Source organism: Channa argus, unplaced genomic scaffold (genome assembly GCF_033026475.1).
Source record: "Channa argus isolate prfri unplaced genomic scaffold, Channa argus male v1.0 Contig014, whole genome shotgun sequence".
Lineage (NCBI taxonomy): Eukaryota > Metazoa > Chordata > Actinopteri > Anabantiformes > Channidae > Channa > Channa argus.
This window is the reverse complement of record NW_027125233.1, coordinates 835,908-849,507: the sequence shown is the minus strand read 5'-3', so window position 1 is coordinate 849,507 and position 13,600 is coordinate 835,908. Positions and strand designations below refer to the sequence as shown.

The following is a 13,600-nucleotide window of genomic DNA, read 5'->3' as shown; positions in this document are numbered from 1 at the left end:
TGTACTGCCCCTCAATCCGGCCAATCAGGCAGGGCACCTATAAGAACGAGAAAATAAAAACAACACATATGGCCAGGACCGTAACATGGTCTACTAGTAATGAAGCACGATGGTTGAAAAACCAATAAAGTAGCAAAACAGCAATGAAAGAACAAAATTTAATGAAAATATAGAACAATTTCTATGAATAAATAGGCAGTAACACCAGCTTGTGCTGCCCGTAAACCCAAGCAAAAAAGCTTACAGCACCTGGTATTCCCAGGCGGTCTTCCTACCAAGTACTAACCAGGCCCGGCTCTATTTGGCTGCCGAGATCGGACGAGATCGGGCGCTTAGAGAGCGGTGTGGCCGTAAGCTGCATTTGACATCATCAACAGCTCTTAAAAACGCTGGAGAAGCAGAATGCATGACACTTGCTAAGAAGAAGATAAATGTGGCAAAGTACAAAGTACTATAACTGTACTGGTCTGTTACGCCCCTGTCCAGGGGGTCAGGGTGCAACATACAAAGATAAATTAGCATGTTCCCTCTCCGATCCCCAAACCAAAATCCAGGATCGAGATGTTCCAACAGAATGATATTTATTTTAAACGAAAGAAAGTGTCAAACAAAACATGACACTACAACTCAGGGCGAACCAAGGCCAACATAATAAACAAAATAAGCCATTTCCCACAGAAAGTGCTAGCTAGCCTGATAGAAATAAACAAACCAAAAGACAGTCGCTAACCCTAACTCCCTAATGTGAAAACAGTCCAAAGAAAATGGCTGTTCACCCCTACAGATTTAATACTATTTACAAAATATACAATTTATAAACAAAACCACGGCATAAAACCTAACAATTCAAAAATGCTAAATAAAGTTTGGAAACCAAGAACAGCAAACAGGTGCTGCTGCCAGAAAGAGCCTCGCTAGCTGTTGGGAACCGTACTTTTAAAACTCCAGGAAGTGTAGGATGGACCAATCAGCTTCCTGTACTGCCCCCCAATCCGGCCAATCAGGCAGGGCACCTATAAGAACAACAAAATAAAAACAACACATATGGCCAGGACCGTAACATGGTCTACTAGTAATGAAGCACGATGGTTGAAAAACCAATAAAGTAGCAAAACAGCAATGAAAGAACAAAATTTGATGAAAATAAAGAACAATTTCTATGAATAAATAGGCAGTAACACCAGCTTGTGCTGCCCGTAAACCCAAGCAAAAAAGCTTACAGCACCTGGTATTCCCAGGCGGTCTTCCTACCAAGTACTAACCAGGCCCGGCTCTATTTGGCTGCCGAGATCGGACGAGATCGGGCGCTTAGAGAGCGGTGTGGCCGTAAGCTGCATTTGACATCATCAACAGCTCTTAAAAACGCTGGAGAAGCAGAATGCATGACACTTGCTAAGAAGAAGATAAATGTGGCAAAGTACAAAGTACTATAACTGTACTGGTCTGTTACGCCCCTGTCCAGGGGGTCAGGGTGCAACATACAAAGATAAATTAGCATGTTCCCTCTCCGATCCCCAAACCAAAATCCAGGACCGAGATGTTCCAACAGAATGATATTTATTTTAAACGAAAGAAAGTGTCAAACAAAACATGACACTACAACTCAGGGCGAACCAAGGCCAACATAATAAACAAAATAAGCCATTTCCCACAGAAAGTGCTAGCTAGCCTGATAGAAATAAACAAACCAAAACACAGTCGCTAACCCTAACTCCCTAATGTGAAAACAAGAGAAAACAATCAAAAGAAAATGGCTGTTCACCCCTACAGATTTAATACGAATTACAAAATATACAATTTATAAACAAAACCACGGCACAAAACCTAACAATTCAAAAATGCTAAATAAGGTTTGGAAACCAAGAACAGCAAACAGGTGTTACTGCCAGAAAGAGCCTCGCTAGCTGTTGGGAACCGTACTTTTAAAACTCCAGGAAGTGTAGGATGGACCAATCAGCTTCCTGTACTGCCCCTCAATCCGGCCAATCAGGCAGGGCACCTATAAGAACGAGAAAATAAAAACAACACATATGGCCAGGACCGTAACATGGTCTACTAGTAATGTAGCACGATGGTTGAAAAACCAATAAAGTAGCAAAACAGCAATGAAAGAACAAAATTTGATGAAAATATAGAACAATTTCTATGAATAAATAGGCAGTAACACCAGCTTGTGCTGCCCGTAAACCCAAGCAAAAAAGCTTACAGCACCTGGTATTCCCAGGTGGTCTTCCTACCAAGTACTAACCAGGCCCGGCTCTATTTGGCTGCCGAGATCGGACGAGATCGGGCGCTTAGAGAGCGGTGTGGCCGTAAGCTGCATTTGACATCATCAACAGCTCTTAAAAACACTGGAGAAGCAGAATGCATGACACTTGCTAAGAAGAAGACAAATGTGGCAAAGTACAAAGTACTATAACTGTACTGGTCTGTTACGCCCCTGTCCAGGGGGTCAGGGTGCAACATACAAAGATAAATTAGCATGTTCCCTCTCCGATCCCCAAACCAAAATCCAGGATCGAGATGTTCCAACAGAATGATATTTATTTTAAACGAAAGAAAGTGTCAAACAAAACATGACACTACAACTCAGGGCGAACCAAGGCCAACATAATAAACAAAATAAGCCATTTCCCACAGAAAGTGCTAGCTAGCCTGATAGAAATAAACAAACCAAAACACAGTCGCTAACCCTAACTCCCTAATGTGAAAACAGTCCAAAGAAAATGGCTGTTCACCCCTACAGATTTAATACTATTTACAAAATATACAATTTATAAACAAAACCACGGCACAAAACCTAACAATTCAAAAATGCTAAATAAGGTTTGGAAACCAAGAACAGCAAACAGGTGCTGCTGCCAGAAAGAGCCTCGCTAGCTGTTGGGAACCGTACTTTTAAAACTCCAGGAAGTGTAGGATGGACCAATCAGCTTCCTGTACTGCCCCTCAATCCGGCCAATAAGGCAGGGCACCTATAAGAACAACATATCAAAAACAACACATATGGCCAGGACCGTAACATGGTCTACTAGTAATGAAGCACGATGGTTGACAAACCAATAAAGTAGCAAAACAGTAATGAAAGAACAAAATTTGATGAAAATATAGAACAATTTCTATGAATAAATAGGCAGTAACACCAGCTTGTGCTGCCCGTAAACCCAAGCAAAAAAGCTTACAGCACCTGGTATTCCCACGCGGTCTTCCTACCAAGTACTAACCAGGCCCGGCTCTATTTGGCTGCCGAGATCGGACGAGATCGGGCGCTTAGAGAGCGGTGTGGCCGTAAGCTGCATTTGACATCATCAACAGCTCTTAAAAACGTTGGAGAAGCAGAATGCATGAAACTTGCTAAGACGAAGATAAATGTGGCAAAGTACAAAGTACTATAACTGTACTGGTCTGTTACGCCCCTGTCCAGGGGGTCAGGGTGCAACATACAAAGATAAATTAGCATGTTCCCTCTCCGATCCCCAAACCAAAATCCAGGATCGAGATGTTCCAACAGAATGATATTTATTTTAAACGAAAGAAAGTGTCAAACAAAACATGACACTACAACTCAGGGCGAACCAAGGCCAACATAATAAACAAAATAAGCCATTTCCCACAGAAAGTGCTAGCTAGCCTGATAGAAATAAACAAACCAAAACACAGTCGCTAACCCTAACTCCCTAATGTGAAAACAGTCCAAAGAAAATGGCTGTTCACCCCTACAGATTTAATACTATTTACAAAATATACAATTTATAAACAAAACCACGGCATAAAACCTAACAATTCAAAAATGCTAAATAAAGTTTGGACACCAAGAACAGCAAACAGGTGCTGCTGCCAGAAAGAGCCTCGCTAGCTGTTGGGAACCGTACTTTTAAAACTCCAGGAAGTGTAGGATGGACCAATCAGCTTCCTGTACTGCCCCCCAATCCGGCCAATCAGGCAGGGCACCTATAAGAACAACAAAATAAAAACAACACATATGGCCAGGACCGTAACATGGTCTACTAGTAATGAAGCACGATGGTTTTAAAAACCAATAAAGTAGCAAAACAGCAATGAAAGAACAAAATTTGATGAAACTATAGAACAATTTCTATGAATAAATTGGCAGTAACACCAGCTTGTGCTGCCCGTAAACCCAAGCAAAAAAGCTTACAGCACCTGGTATTCCCAGGCGGTCTTCCTACCAAGTACTAACCAGGCCCGGCTCTATTTGGCTGCCGAGATCGGACGAGATCGGGCGCTTAGAGAGCGGTGTGGCCGTAAGCTGCATTTGACATCATCAACAGCTCTTAAAAACGCTGGAGAAGCAGAATGCATGACACTTGCTAAGAAGAAGATAAATGTGGCAAAGTACAAAGTACTATAACTGTACTGGTCTGTTACGCCCCTGTCCAGGGGGTCAGGGTGCAACATACAAAGATAAATTAGCATGTTCCCTCTCCGATCCCCAAACCAAAATCCAGGATCGAGATGTTCCAACAGAATGATATTTATTTTAAACGAAAGAAAGTGTCAAACAAAACATGACACTACAACTCAGGGCGAACCAAGGCCAACATAATAAACAAAATAAGCCATTTCCCACAGAAAGTGCTAGCTAGCCTGATAGAAATAAACAAACCAAAAGACAGTCGCTAACCCTAACTCCCAAATGTGAAAACAATCAAAAAGAAAATGGCAGTTCACCCCTACAGATTTAATACTATTTACAAAATATACAATTTATAAACAAAACCACGGCATAAAACCTAACAATTCAAAAATGCTAAATAAAGTTTGGAAACCAAGAACAGCAAACAGGTGCTGCTGCCAGAAAGAGCCTCGCTAGCTGTTGGGAACCGTACTTTTAAAACTCCAGGAAGTGTAGGATGGACCAATCAGCTTCCTGTACTGCCCCCCAATCCGGCCAATCAGGCAGGGCACCTATAAGAACAACAAAATAAAAACAACACATATGGCCAGGACCGTAACATGGTCTACTAGTAATGAAGCACGATGGTTGACAAACCAATAAAGTAGCAAAACAGCAATGAAAGAACAAAATTTGATGAAAATATAGAACAATTTCTATGAATAAATAGGCAGTAACACCAGCTTGTGCTGCCCGTAAACCCAAGCAAAAAAGCTTACAGCACCTGGTATTCCCAGGTGGTCTTCCTACCAAGTACTAACCAGGCCCGGCTCTATTTGGCTGCCGAGATCGGACGAGATCGGGCGCTTAGAGAGCGGTGTGGCCGTAAGCTGCATTTGACATCATCAACAGCTCTTAAAAACGTTGGAGAAGCAGAATGCATGAAACTTGCTAAGACGAAGATAAATGTGGCAAAGTACAAAGTACTATAACTGTACTGGTCTGTTACGCCCCTGTCCAGGGGGTCAGGGTGCAACATACAAAGATAAATTAGCATGTTCCCTCTCCGATCCCCAAACCAAAATCCAGGATCGAGATGTTCCAACAGAATGATATTTATTTTAAACGAAAGAAAGTGTCAAACAAAACATGACACTACAACTCAGGGCGAACCAAGGCCAACATAATAAACAAAATAAGCCATTTCCCACAGAAAGTGCTAGCTAGCCTGATAGAAATAAACAAACCAAAACACAGTCGCTAACCCTAACTCCCTAATGTGAAAACAGTCCAAAGAAAATGGCTGTTCACCCCTACAGATTTAATACTATTTACAAAATATACAATTTATAAACAAAACCACGGCATAAAACCTAACAATTCAAAAATGCTAAATAAAGTTTGGAAACCAAGAACAGCAAACAGGTGCTGCTGCCAGAAAGAGCCTCGCTAGCTGTTGGGAACCGTACTTTTAAAACTCCAGGAAGTGTAGGATGGACCAATCAGCTTCCTGTACTGCCCCCCAATCCGGCCAATCAGGCAGGGCACCTATAAGAACAACAAATCAAAAACAACACATATGGCCAGGACCCTAACATGGTCTACTAGTAATGAAGCACGATGGTTGAAAAACCAATAAAGTAGCAAAACAGCAATGAAAGAACAAAATTTGATGAAAATATAGAACAATTTCTATGAATAAATAGGCAGTAACACCAGCTTGTGCTGCCCGTAAACCCAAGCAAAAAAGCTTACAACACCTGGTATTCCCAGGCGGTCTTCCTACCAAGTACTAACCAGGCCCGGCTCTATTTGGCTGCCGAGATCGGACGAGATCGGGCGCTTAGAGAGCGGTGTGGCCGTAAGCTGCATTTGACATCATCAACAGCTCTTAAAAACACTGGAGAAGCAGAATGCATGACACTTGCTAAGAAGAAGACAAATGTGGCAAAGTACAAAGTACTATAACTGTACTGGTCTGTTACGCCCCTGTCCAGGGGGTCAGGGTGCAACATACAAAGATAAATTAGCATGTTCCCTCTCCGATCCCCAAACCAAAATCCAGGATCGAGATGTTCCAACAGAATGATATTTATTTTAAACGAAAGAAAGTGTCAAACAAAACATGACACTACAACTCAGGGCGAACCAAGGCCAACATAATAAACAAAATAAGCCATTTCCCACAGAAAGTGCTAGCTAGCCTGATAGAAATAAACAAACCAAAAGACAGTCGCTAACCCTAACTCCCTAATGTGAAAACAGTCCAAAAAAAATGGCTGTTCACCCCTACAGATTTAATACTATTTACAAAATATACAATTTATAAACAAAACCACGGCACAAAACCTAACAATTCAAAAATGCTAAATAAGGTTTGGAAACCAAGAACAGCAAACAGGTGCTGCTGCCAGAAAGAGCCTCGCTAGCTGTTGGGAACCGTACTTTTAAAACTCCAGGAAGTGTAGGATGGACCAATCAGCTTCCTGTACTGCCCCTCAATCCGGCCAATCAGGCAGGGCACCTATAAGAACGAGAAAATAAAAACAACACATATGGCCAGGACCGTAACATGGTCTACTAGTAATGAAGCACGATGGTTGAAAAACCAATAAAGTAGCAAAACAGCAATGAAAGAACAAAATTTGATGAAAATATAGAACAATTTCTATGAATAAATAGGCAGTAACACCAGCTTGTGCTGCCCGTAAACCCAAGCAAAAAAGCTTACAACACCTGGTATTCCCAGGCGGTCTTCCTACCAAGTACTAACCAGGCCCGGCTCTATTTGGCTGCCGAGATCGGACGAGATCGGGCGCTTAGAGAGCGGTGTGGCCGTAAGCTGCATTTGACATCATCAACAGCTCTTAAAAACACTGGAGAAGCAGAATGCATGACACTTGCTAAGAAGAAGACAAATGTGGCAAAGTACAAAGTACTATAACTGTACTGGTCTGTTACGCCCCTGTCCAGGGGGTCAGGGTGCAACATACAAAGATAAATTAGCATGTTCCCTCTCCGATCCCCAAACCAAAATCCAGGATCGAGATGTTCCAACAGAATGATATTTATTTTAAACGAAAGAAAGTGTCAAACAAAACATGACACTACAACTCAGGGCGAACCAAGGCCAACATAATAAACAAAATAAGCCATTTCCCACAGAAAGTGCTAGCTAGCCTGATAGAAATAAACAAACCAAAAGACAGTCGCTAACCCTAACTCCCTAATGTGAAAACAGTCCAAAAAAAATGGCTGTTCACCCCTACAGATTTAATACTATTTACAAAATATACAATTTATAAACAAAACCACGGCACAAAACCTAACAATTCAAAAATGCTAAATAAGGTTTGGAAACCAAGAACAGCAAACAGGTGCTGCTGCCAGAAAGAGCCTCGCTAGCTGTTGGGAACCGTACTTTTAAAACTCCAGGAAGTGTAGGATGGACCAATCAGCTTCCTGTACTGCCCCTCAATCCGGCCAATCAGGCAGGGCACCTATAAGAACGAGAAAATAAAAACAACACATATGGCCAGGACCGTAACATGGTCTACTAGTAATGAAGCACGATGGTTGAAAAACCAATAAAGTAGCAAAACAGCAATGAAAGAACAAAATTTGATGAAAATATAGAACAATTTCTATGAATAAATAGGCAGTAACACCAGCTTGTGCTGCCCGTAAACCCAAGCAAAAAAGCTTACAGCACCTGGTATTCCCAGGCGGTCTTCCTACCAAGTACTAACCAGGCCCGGCTCTATTTGGCTGCCGAGATCGGACGAGATCGGGCGCTTAGAGAGCGGTGTGGCCGTAAGCTGCATTTGACATCATCAACAGCTCTTAAAAACGCTGGAGAAGCAGAATGCATGACACTTGCTAAGAAGAAGATAAATGTGGCAAAGTACAAAGTACTATAACTGTACTGGTCTGTTACGCCCCTGTCCAGGGGGTCAGGGTGCAACATACAAAGATAAATTAGCATGTTCCCTCTCCGATCCCCAAACCAAAATCCAGGATCGAGATGTTCCAACAGAATGATATTTATTTTAAACGAAAGAAAGTGTCAAACAAAACATGACACTACAACTCAGGGCGAACCAAGGCCAACATAATAAACAAAATAAGCCATTTCCCACAGAAAGTGCTAGCTAGCCTGATAGAAATAAACAAACCAAAAGACAGTCGCTAACCCTAACTCCCTAATGTGAAAACAAGAGAAAACAATCAAAAGAAAATGGCTGTTCACCCCTACAGATTTAATACGAATTACAAAATATACAATTTATAAACAAAACCACGGCACAAAACTTAACAATTCAAAAATGCTAAATAAGGTTTGGAAACCAAGAACAGCAAACAGGTGCTGCTGCCAGAAAGAGCCTCGCTAGCTGTTGGGAACCGTACTTTTAAAACTCCAGGAAGTGTAGGATGGACCAATCAGCTTCCTGTACTGCCCCTCAATCCGGCCAATCAGGCAGGGCACCTATAAGAACGAGAAAATAAAAACAACACATATGGCCAGGACCGTAACATGGTCTACTAGTAATGAAGCACGATGGTTGAAAAACCAATAAAGTAGCAAAACAGCAATGAAAGAACAAAATTTGATGAAAATATAGAACAATTTCTATGAATAAATAGGCAGTAACACCAGCTTGTGCTGCCCGTAAACCCAAGCAAAAAAGCTTACAGCACCTGGTATTCCCAGGCGGTCTTCCTACCAAGTACTAACCAGGCCCGGCTCTATTTGGCTGCCGAGATCGGACGAGATCGGGCGCTTAGAGAGCGGTGTGGCCGTAAGCTGCATTTGACATCATCAACAGCTCTTAAAAACGCTGGAGAAGCAGAATGCATGACACTTGCTAAGAAGAAGATAAATGTGGCAAAGTACAAAGTACTATAACTGTACTGGTCTGTTACGCCCCTGTCCAGGGGGTCAGGGTGCAACATACAAAGATAAATTAGCATGTTCCCTCTCCGATCCCCAAACCAAACTCCAGTATCGAGATGTTCCAACAGAATAATATTTATTTTAAACGAAAGAAAGTGTCAAACAAAACATGACACTACAACTCAGGGCAAACCAAGGCCAACATAATAAACAAAATAAGCCATTTCCCACAGAAAGTGCTAGCTAGCCTGATAGAAATAAACAATCCAAAAGACAGTCGCTAACCCTAACTCCCTAATGTGAAAACAAGAGAAAACAATCAAAAGAAAATGGCTGTTCACCCCTACAGATTTAATACGAATTACAAAATATACAATTTATAAACAAAACCACGGCACAAAACCTAACAATTCAAAAATGCTAAATAAGGTTTGGAAACCAAGAACAGCAAACAGGTGCTGCTGCCAGAAAGAGCCTCGCTAGCTGTTGGGAACCGTACTTTTAAAACTCCAGGAAGTGTAGGATGGACCAATCAGCTTCCTGTACTGCCCCCCAATCCGGCCAATCAGGCAGGGCACCTATAAGAACAACAAATCAAAAACAACACATATGGCCAGGACCGTAACATGGTCTACTAGTAATGAAGCACGATGGTTGAAAAACCAATAAAGTAGCAAAACAGCAATGAAAGAACAAAATTTGATGAAAATATAGAACAATTTCTATGAATAAATAGGCAGTAACACCAGCTTGTGCTGCCCGTAAACCCAAGCAAAAAAGCTTACAGCACCTGGTATTCCCAGGCGGTCTTCCTACCAAGTACTAACCAGGCCCGGCTCTATTTGGCTGCCGAGATCGGACGAGATCGGGCGCTTAGAGAGCGGTGTGGCCGTAAGCTGCATTTGACATCATCAACAGCTCTTAAAAACGCTGGAGAAGCAGAATGCATGACACTTGCTAAGAAGAAGATAAATGTGGCAAAGTACAGAGTACTATAACTGTACTGGTCTGTTACGCCCCTGTCCAGGGGGTCAGGGTGCAACATACAAAGATAAATTAGCATGTTCCCTCTCCGATCCCCAAACCAAAATCCAGGATCGAGATGTTCCAACAGAATGATATTTATTTTAAACGAAAGAAAGTGTCAAACAAAACATGACACTACAACTCAGGGCGAACCAAGGCCAACATAATAAACAAAATAAGCCATTTCCCACAGAAAGTGCTAGCTAGCCTGATAGAAATAAACAAACCAAAAGACAGTCGCTAACCCTAACTCCCTAATGTGAAAACAAGAGAAAACAATCAAAAGAAAATGGCTGTTCACCCCTACAGATTTAATACGAATTACAAAATATACAATTTATAAACAAAACCACGGCACAAAACCTAAGAATTCAAAAATGCTAAATAAGGTTTGGAAACCAAGAACAGCAAACAGGTGCTGCTGCCAGAAAGAGCCTCGCTAGCTGTTGGGAACCGTACTTTTAAAACTCCAGGAAGTGTAGGATGGACCAATCAGCTTCCTGTACTGCCCCTCAATCCGGCCAATCAGGCAGGGCACCTATAAGAACGAGAAAATAAAAACAACACATATGGCCAGGACCGTAACATGGTCTACTAGTAATGAAGCACGATGGTTTTAAAAACCAATAAAGTAGCAAAACAGCAATGAAAGAACAAAATTTGATGAAAATATAGAACAATTTCTATGAATAAATTGGCAGTAACACCAGCTTGTGCTGCCCGTAAACCCAAGCAAAAAAGCTTACAGCACCTGGTATTCCCAGGCGGTCTTCCTACCAAGTACTAACCAGGCCCGGCTCTATTTGGCTGCCGAGATCGGACGAGATCGGGCGCTTAGAGAGCGGTGTGGCCGTAAGCTGCATTTGACATCATCAACAGCTCTTAAAAACGCTGGAGAAGCAGAATGCATGACACTTGCTAAGAAGAAGATAAATGTGGCAAAGTACAAAGTACTATAACTGTACTGGTCTGTTACGCCCCTGTCCAGGGGGTCAGGGTGCAACATACAAAGATAAATTAGCATGTTCCCTCTCCGATCCCCAAACCAAAATCCAGGATCGAGATGTTCCAACAGAATGATATTTATTTTAAACGAAAGAAAGTGTCAAACAAAACATGACACTACAACTCAGGGCGAACCAAGGCCAACATAATAAACAAAATAAGCCATTTCCCACAGAAAGTGCTAGCTAGCCTGATAGAAATAAACAAACCAAAACACAGTCGCTAACCCTAACTCCCAAATGTGAAAACAATCCAAAGAAAATGGCAGTTCACCCCTACAGATTTAATACTATTTACAAAATATACAATTTATAAACAAAACCACGGCATAAAACCTAACAATTCAAAAATGCTAAATAAAGTTTGGAAACCAAGAACAGCAAACAGGTGCTGCTGCCAGAAAGAGCCTCGCTAGCTGTTGGGAACCGTACTTTTAAAACTCCAGGAAGTGTAGGATGGACCAATCAGCTTCCTGTACTGCCCCCCAATCCGGCCAATCAGGCAGGGCACCTATAAGAACAACAAAATAAAAACAACACATATGGCCAGGACCGTAACATGGTCTACTAGTAATGAAGCACGATGGTTGACAAACCAATAAAGTAGCAAAACAGCAATGAAAGAACAAAATTTGATGAAAATATAGAACAATTTCTATGAATAAATAGGCAGTAACACCAGCTTGTGCTGCCCGTAAACCCAAGCAAAAAAGCTTACAGCACCTGGTATTCCCAGGTGGTCTTCCTACCAAGTACTAACCAGGCCCGGCTCTATTTGGCTGCCGAGATCGGACGAGATCGGGCGCTTAGAGAGCGGTGTGGCCGTAAGCTGCATTTGACATCATCAACAGCTCTTAAAAACGCTGGAGAAGCAGAATGCATGACACTTGCTAAGAAGAAGATAAATGTGGCAAAGTACAAAGTACTATAACTGTACTGGTCTGTTACGCCCCTGTCCAGGGGGTCAGGGTGCAACATACAAAGATAAATTAGCATGTTCCCTCTCCGATCCCCAAACCAAAATCCAGGATCGAGATGTTCCAACAGAATGATATTTATTTTAAACGAAAGAAAGTGTCAAACAAAACATGACACTACAACTCAGGGCGAACCAAGGCCAACATAATAAACAAAATAAGCCATTTCCCACAGAAAGTGCTAGCTAGCCTGATAGAAATAAACAAACCAAAAGACAGTCGCTAACCCTAACTCCCTAATGTGAAAACAGTCCAAAGAAAATGGCTGTTCACCCCTACAGATTTAATACTATTTACAAAATATACAATTTATAAACAAAACCACGGCATAAAACCTAACAATTCAAAAATGCTAAATAAAGTTTGGAAACCAAGAACAGCAAACAGGTGCTGCTGCCAGAAAGAGCCTCGCTAGCTGTTGGGAACCGTACTTTTAAAACTCCAGGAAGTGTAGGATGGACCAATCAGCTTCCTGTACTGCCCCCCAATCCGGCCAATCAGGCAGGGCACCTATAAGAACAACAAAATAAAAACAACACATATGGCCAGGACCGTAACATGGTCTACTAGTAATGAAGCACGATGGTTGAAAAACCAATAAAGTAGCAAAACAGCAATGAAAGAACAAAATTTGATGAAAATAAAGAACAATTTCTATGAATAAATAGGCAGTAACACCAGCTTGTGCTGCCCGTAAACCCAAGCAAAAAAGCTTACAGCACCTGGTATTCCCAGGCGGTCTTCCTACCAAGTACTAACCAGGCCCGGCTCTATTTGGCTGCCGAGATCGGACGAGATCGGGCGCTTAGAGAGCGGTGTGGCCGTAAGCTGCATTTGACATCATCAACAGCTCTTAAAAACGCTGGAGAAGCAGAATGCATGACACTTGCTAAGAAGAAGATAAATGTGGCAAAGTACAAAGTACTATAACTGTACTGGTCTGTTACGCCCCTGTCCAGGGGGTCAGGGTGCAACATACAAAGATAAATTAGCATGTTCCCTCTCCGATCCCCAAACCAAAATCCAGGACCGAGATGTTCCAACAGAATGATATTTATTTTAAACGAAAGAAAGTGTCAAACAAAACATGACACTACAACTCAGGGCGAACCAAGGCCAACATAATAAACAAAATAAGCCATTTCCCACAGAAAGTGCTAGCTAGCCTGATAGAAATAAACAAACCAAAACACAGTCGCTAACCCTAACTCCCTAATGTGAAAACAAGAGAAAACAATCAAAAGAAAATGGCTGTTCACCCCTACAGATTTAATACGAATTACAAAATATACAATTTATAAACAAAACCACGGCACAAAACCTAACAATTCAAAAATGCTAA

At 41.8% G+C, this 13,600-nt stretch overlaps 14 pseudogenes; all 14 read right to left on the bottom strand.

Annotated features, from left to right (window-relative positions):
• Nucleotides 1-237: 237 nt before the first annotated feature.
• Nucleotides 238-356, bottom strand: LOC137112936 (5S ribosomal RNA; annotated as a pseudogene).
• An 857-nt stretch (nt 357-1,213) lies between these two features.
• LOC137112934 (5S ribosomal RNA) lies at nt 1,214-1,332 on the bottom strand (annotated as a pseudogene).
• Nucleotides 1,333-2,199: 867 nt separating this feature from the next.
• Nucleotides 2,200-2,318, bottom strand: LOC137112975 (5S ribosomal RNA; annotated as a pseudogene).
• An 857-nt stretch (nt 2,319-3,175) lies between these two features.
• LOC137113091 (5S ribosomal RNA) lies at nt 3,176-3,294 on the bottom strand (annotated as a pseudogene).
• Nucleotides 3,295-4,152: 858 nt separating this feature from the next.
• On the bottom strand, nt 4,153-4,271 carry LOC137112933 (5S ribosomal RNA; annotated as a pseudogene).
• An 858-nt stretch (nt 4,272-5,129) lies between these two features.
• Nucleotides 5,130-5,248, bottom strand: LOC137112964 (5S ribosomal RNA; annotated as a pseudogene).
• Nucleotides 5,249-6,105: 857 nt separating this feature from the next.
• Nucleotides 6,106-6,224, bottom strand: LOC137113156 (5S ribosomal RNA; annotated as a pseudogene).
• Nucleotides 6,225-7,081: 857 nt separating this feature from the next.
• LOC137113155 (5S ribosomal RNA) lies at nt 7,082-7,200 on the bottom strand (annotated as a pseudogene).
• An 857-nt stretch (nt 7,201-8,057) lies between these two features.
• LOC137112932 (5S ribosomal RNA) lies at nt 8,058-8,176 on the bottom strand (annotated as a pseudogene).
• An 867-nt stretch (nt 8,177-9,043) lies between these two features.
• On the bottom strand, nt 9,044-9,162 carry LOC137112931 (5S ribosomal RNA; annotated as a pseudogene).
• An 867-nt stretch (nt 9,163-10,029) lies between these two features.
• LOC137112930 (5S ribosomal RNA) lies at nt 10,030-10,148 on the bottom strand (annotated as a pseudogene).
• Nucleotides 10,149-11,016: 868 nt separating this feature from the next.
• Nucleotides 11,017-11,135, bottom strand: LOC137112928 (5S ribosomal RNA; annotated as a pseudogene).
• Nucleotides 11,136-11,992: 857 nt separating this feature from the next.
• LOC137112953 (5S ribosomal RNA) lies at nt 11,993-12,111 on the bottom strand (annotated as a pseudogene).
• An 857-nt stretch (nt 12,112-12,968) lies between these two features.
• Nucleotides 12,969-13,087, bottom strand: LOC137112927 (5S ribosomal RNA; annotated as a pseudogene).
• Between the last annotated feature and the right edge of the window lie 513 nt (nt 13,088-13,600).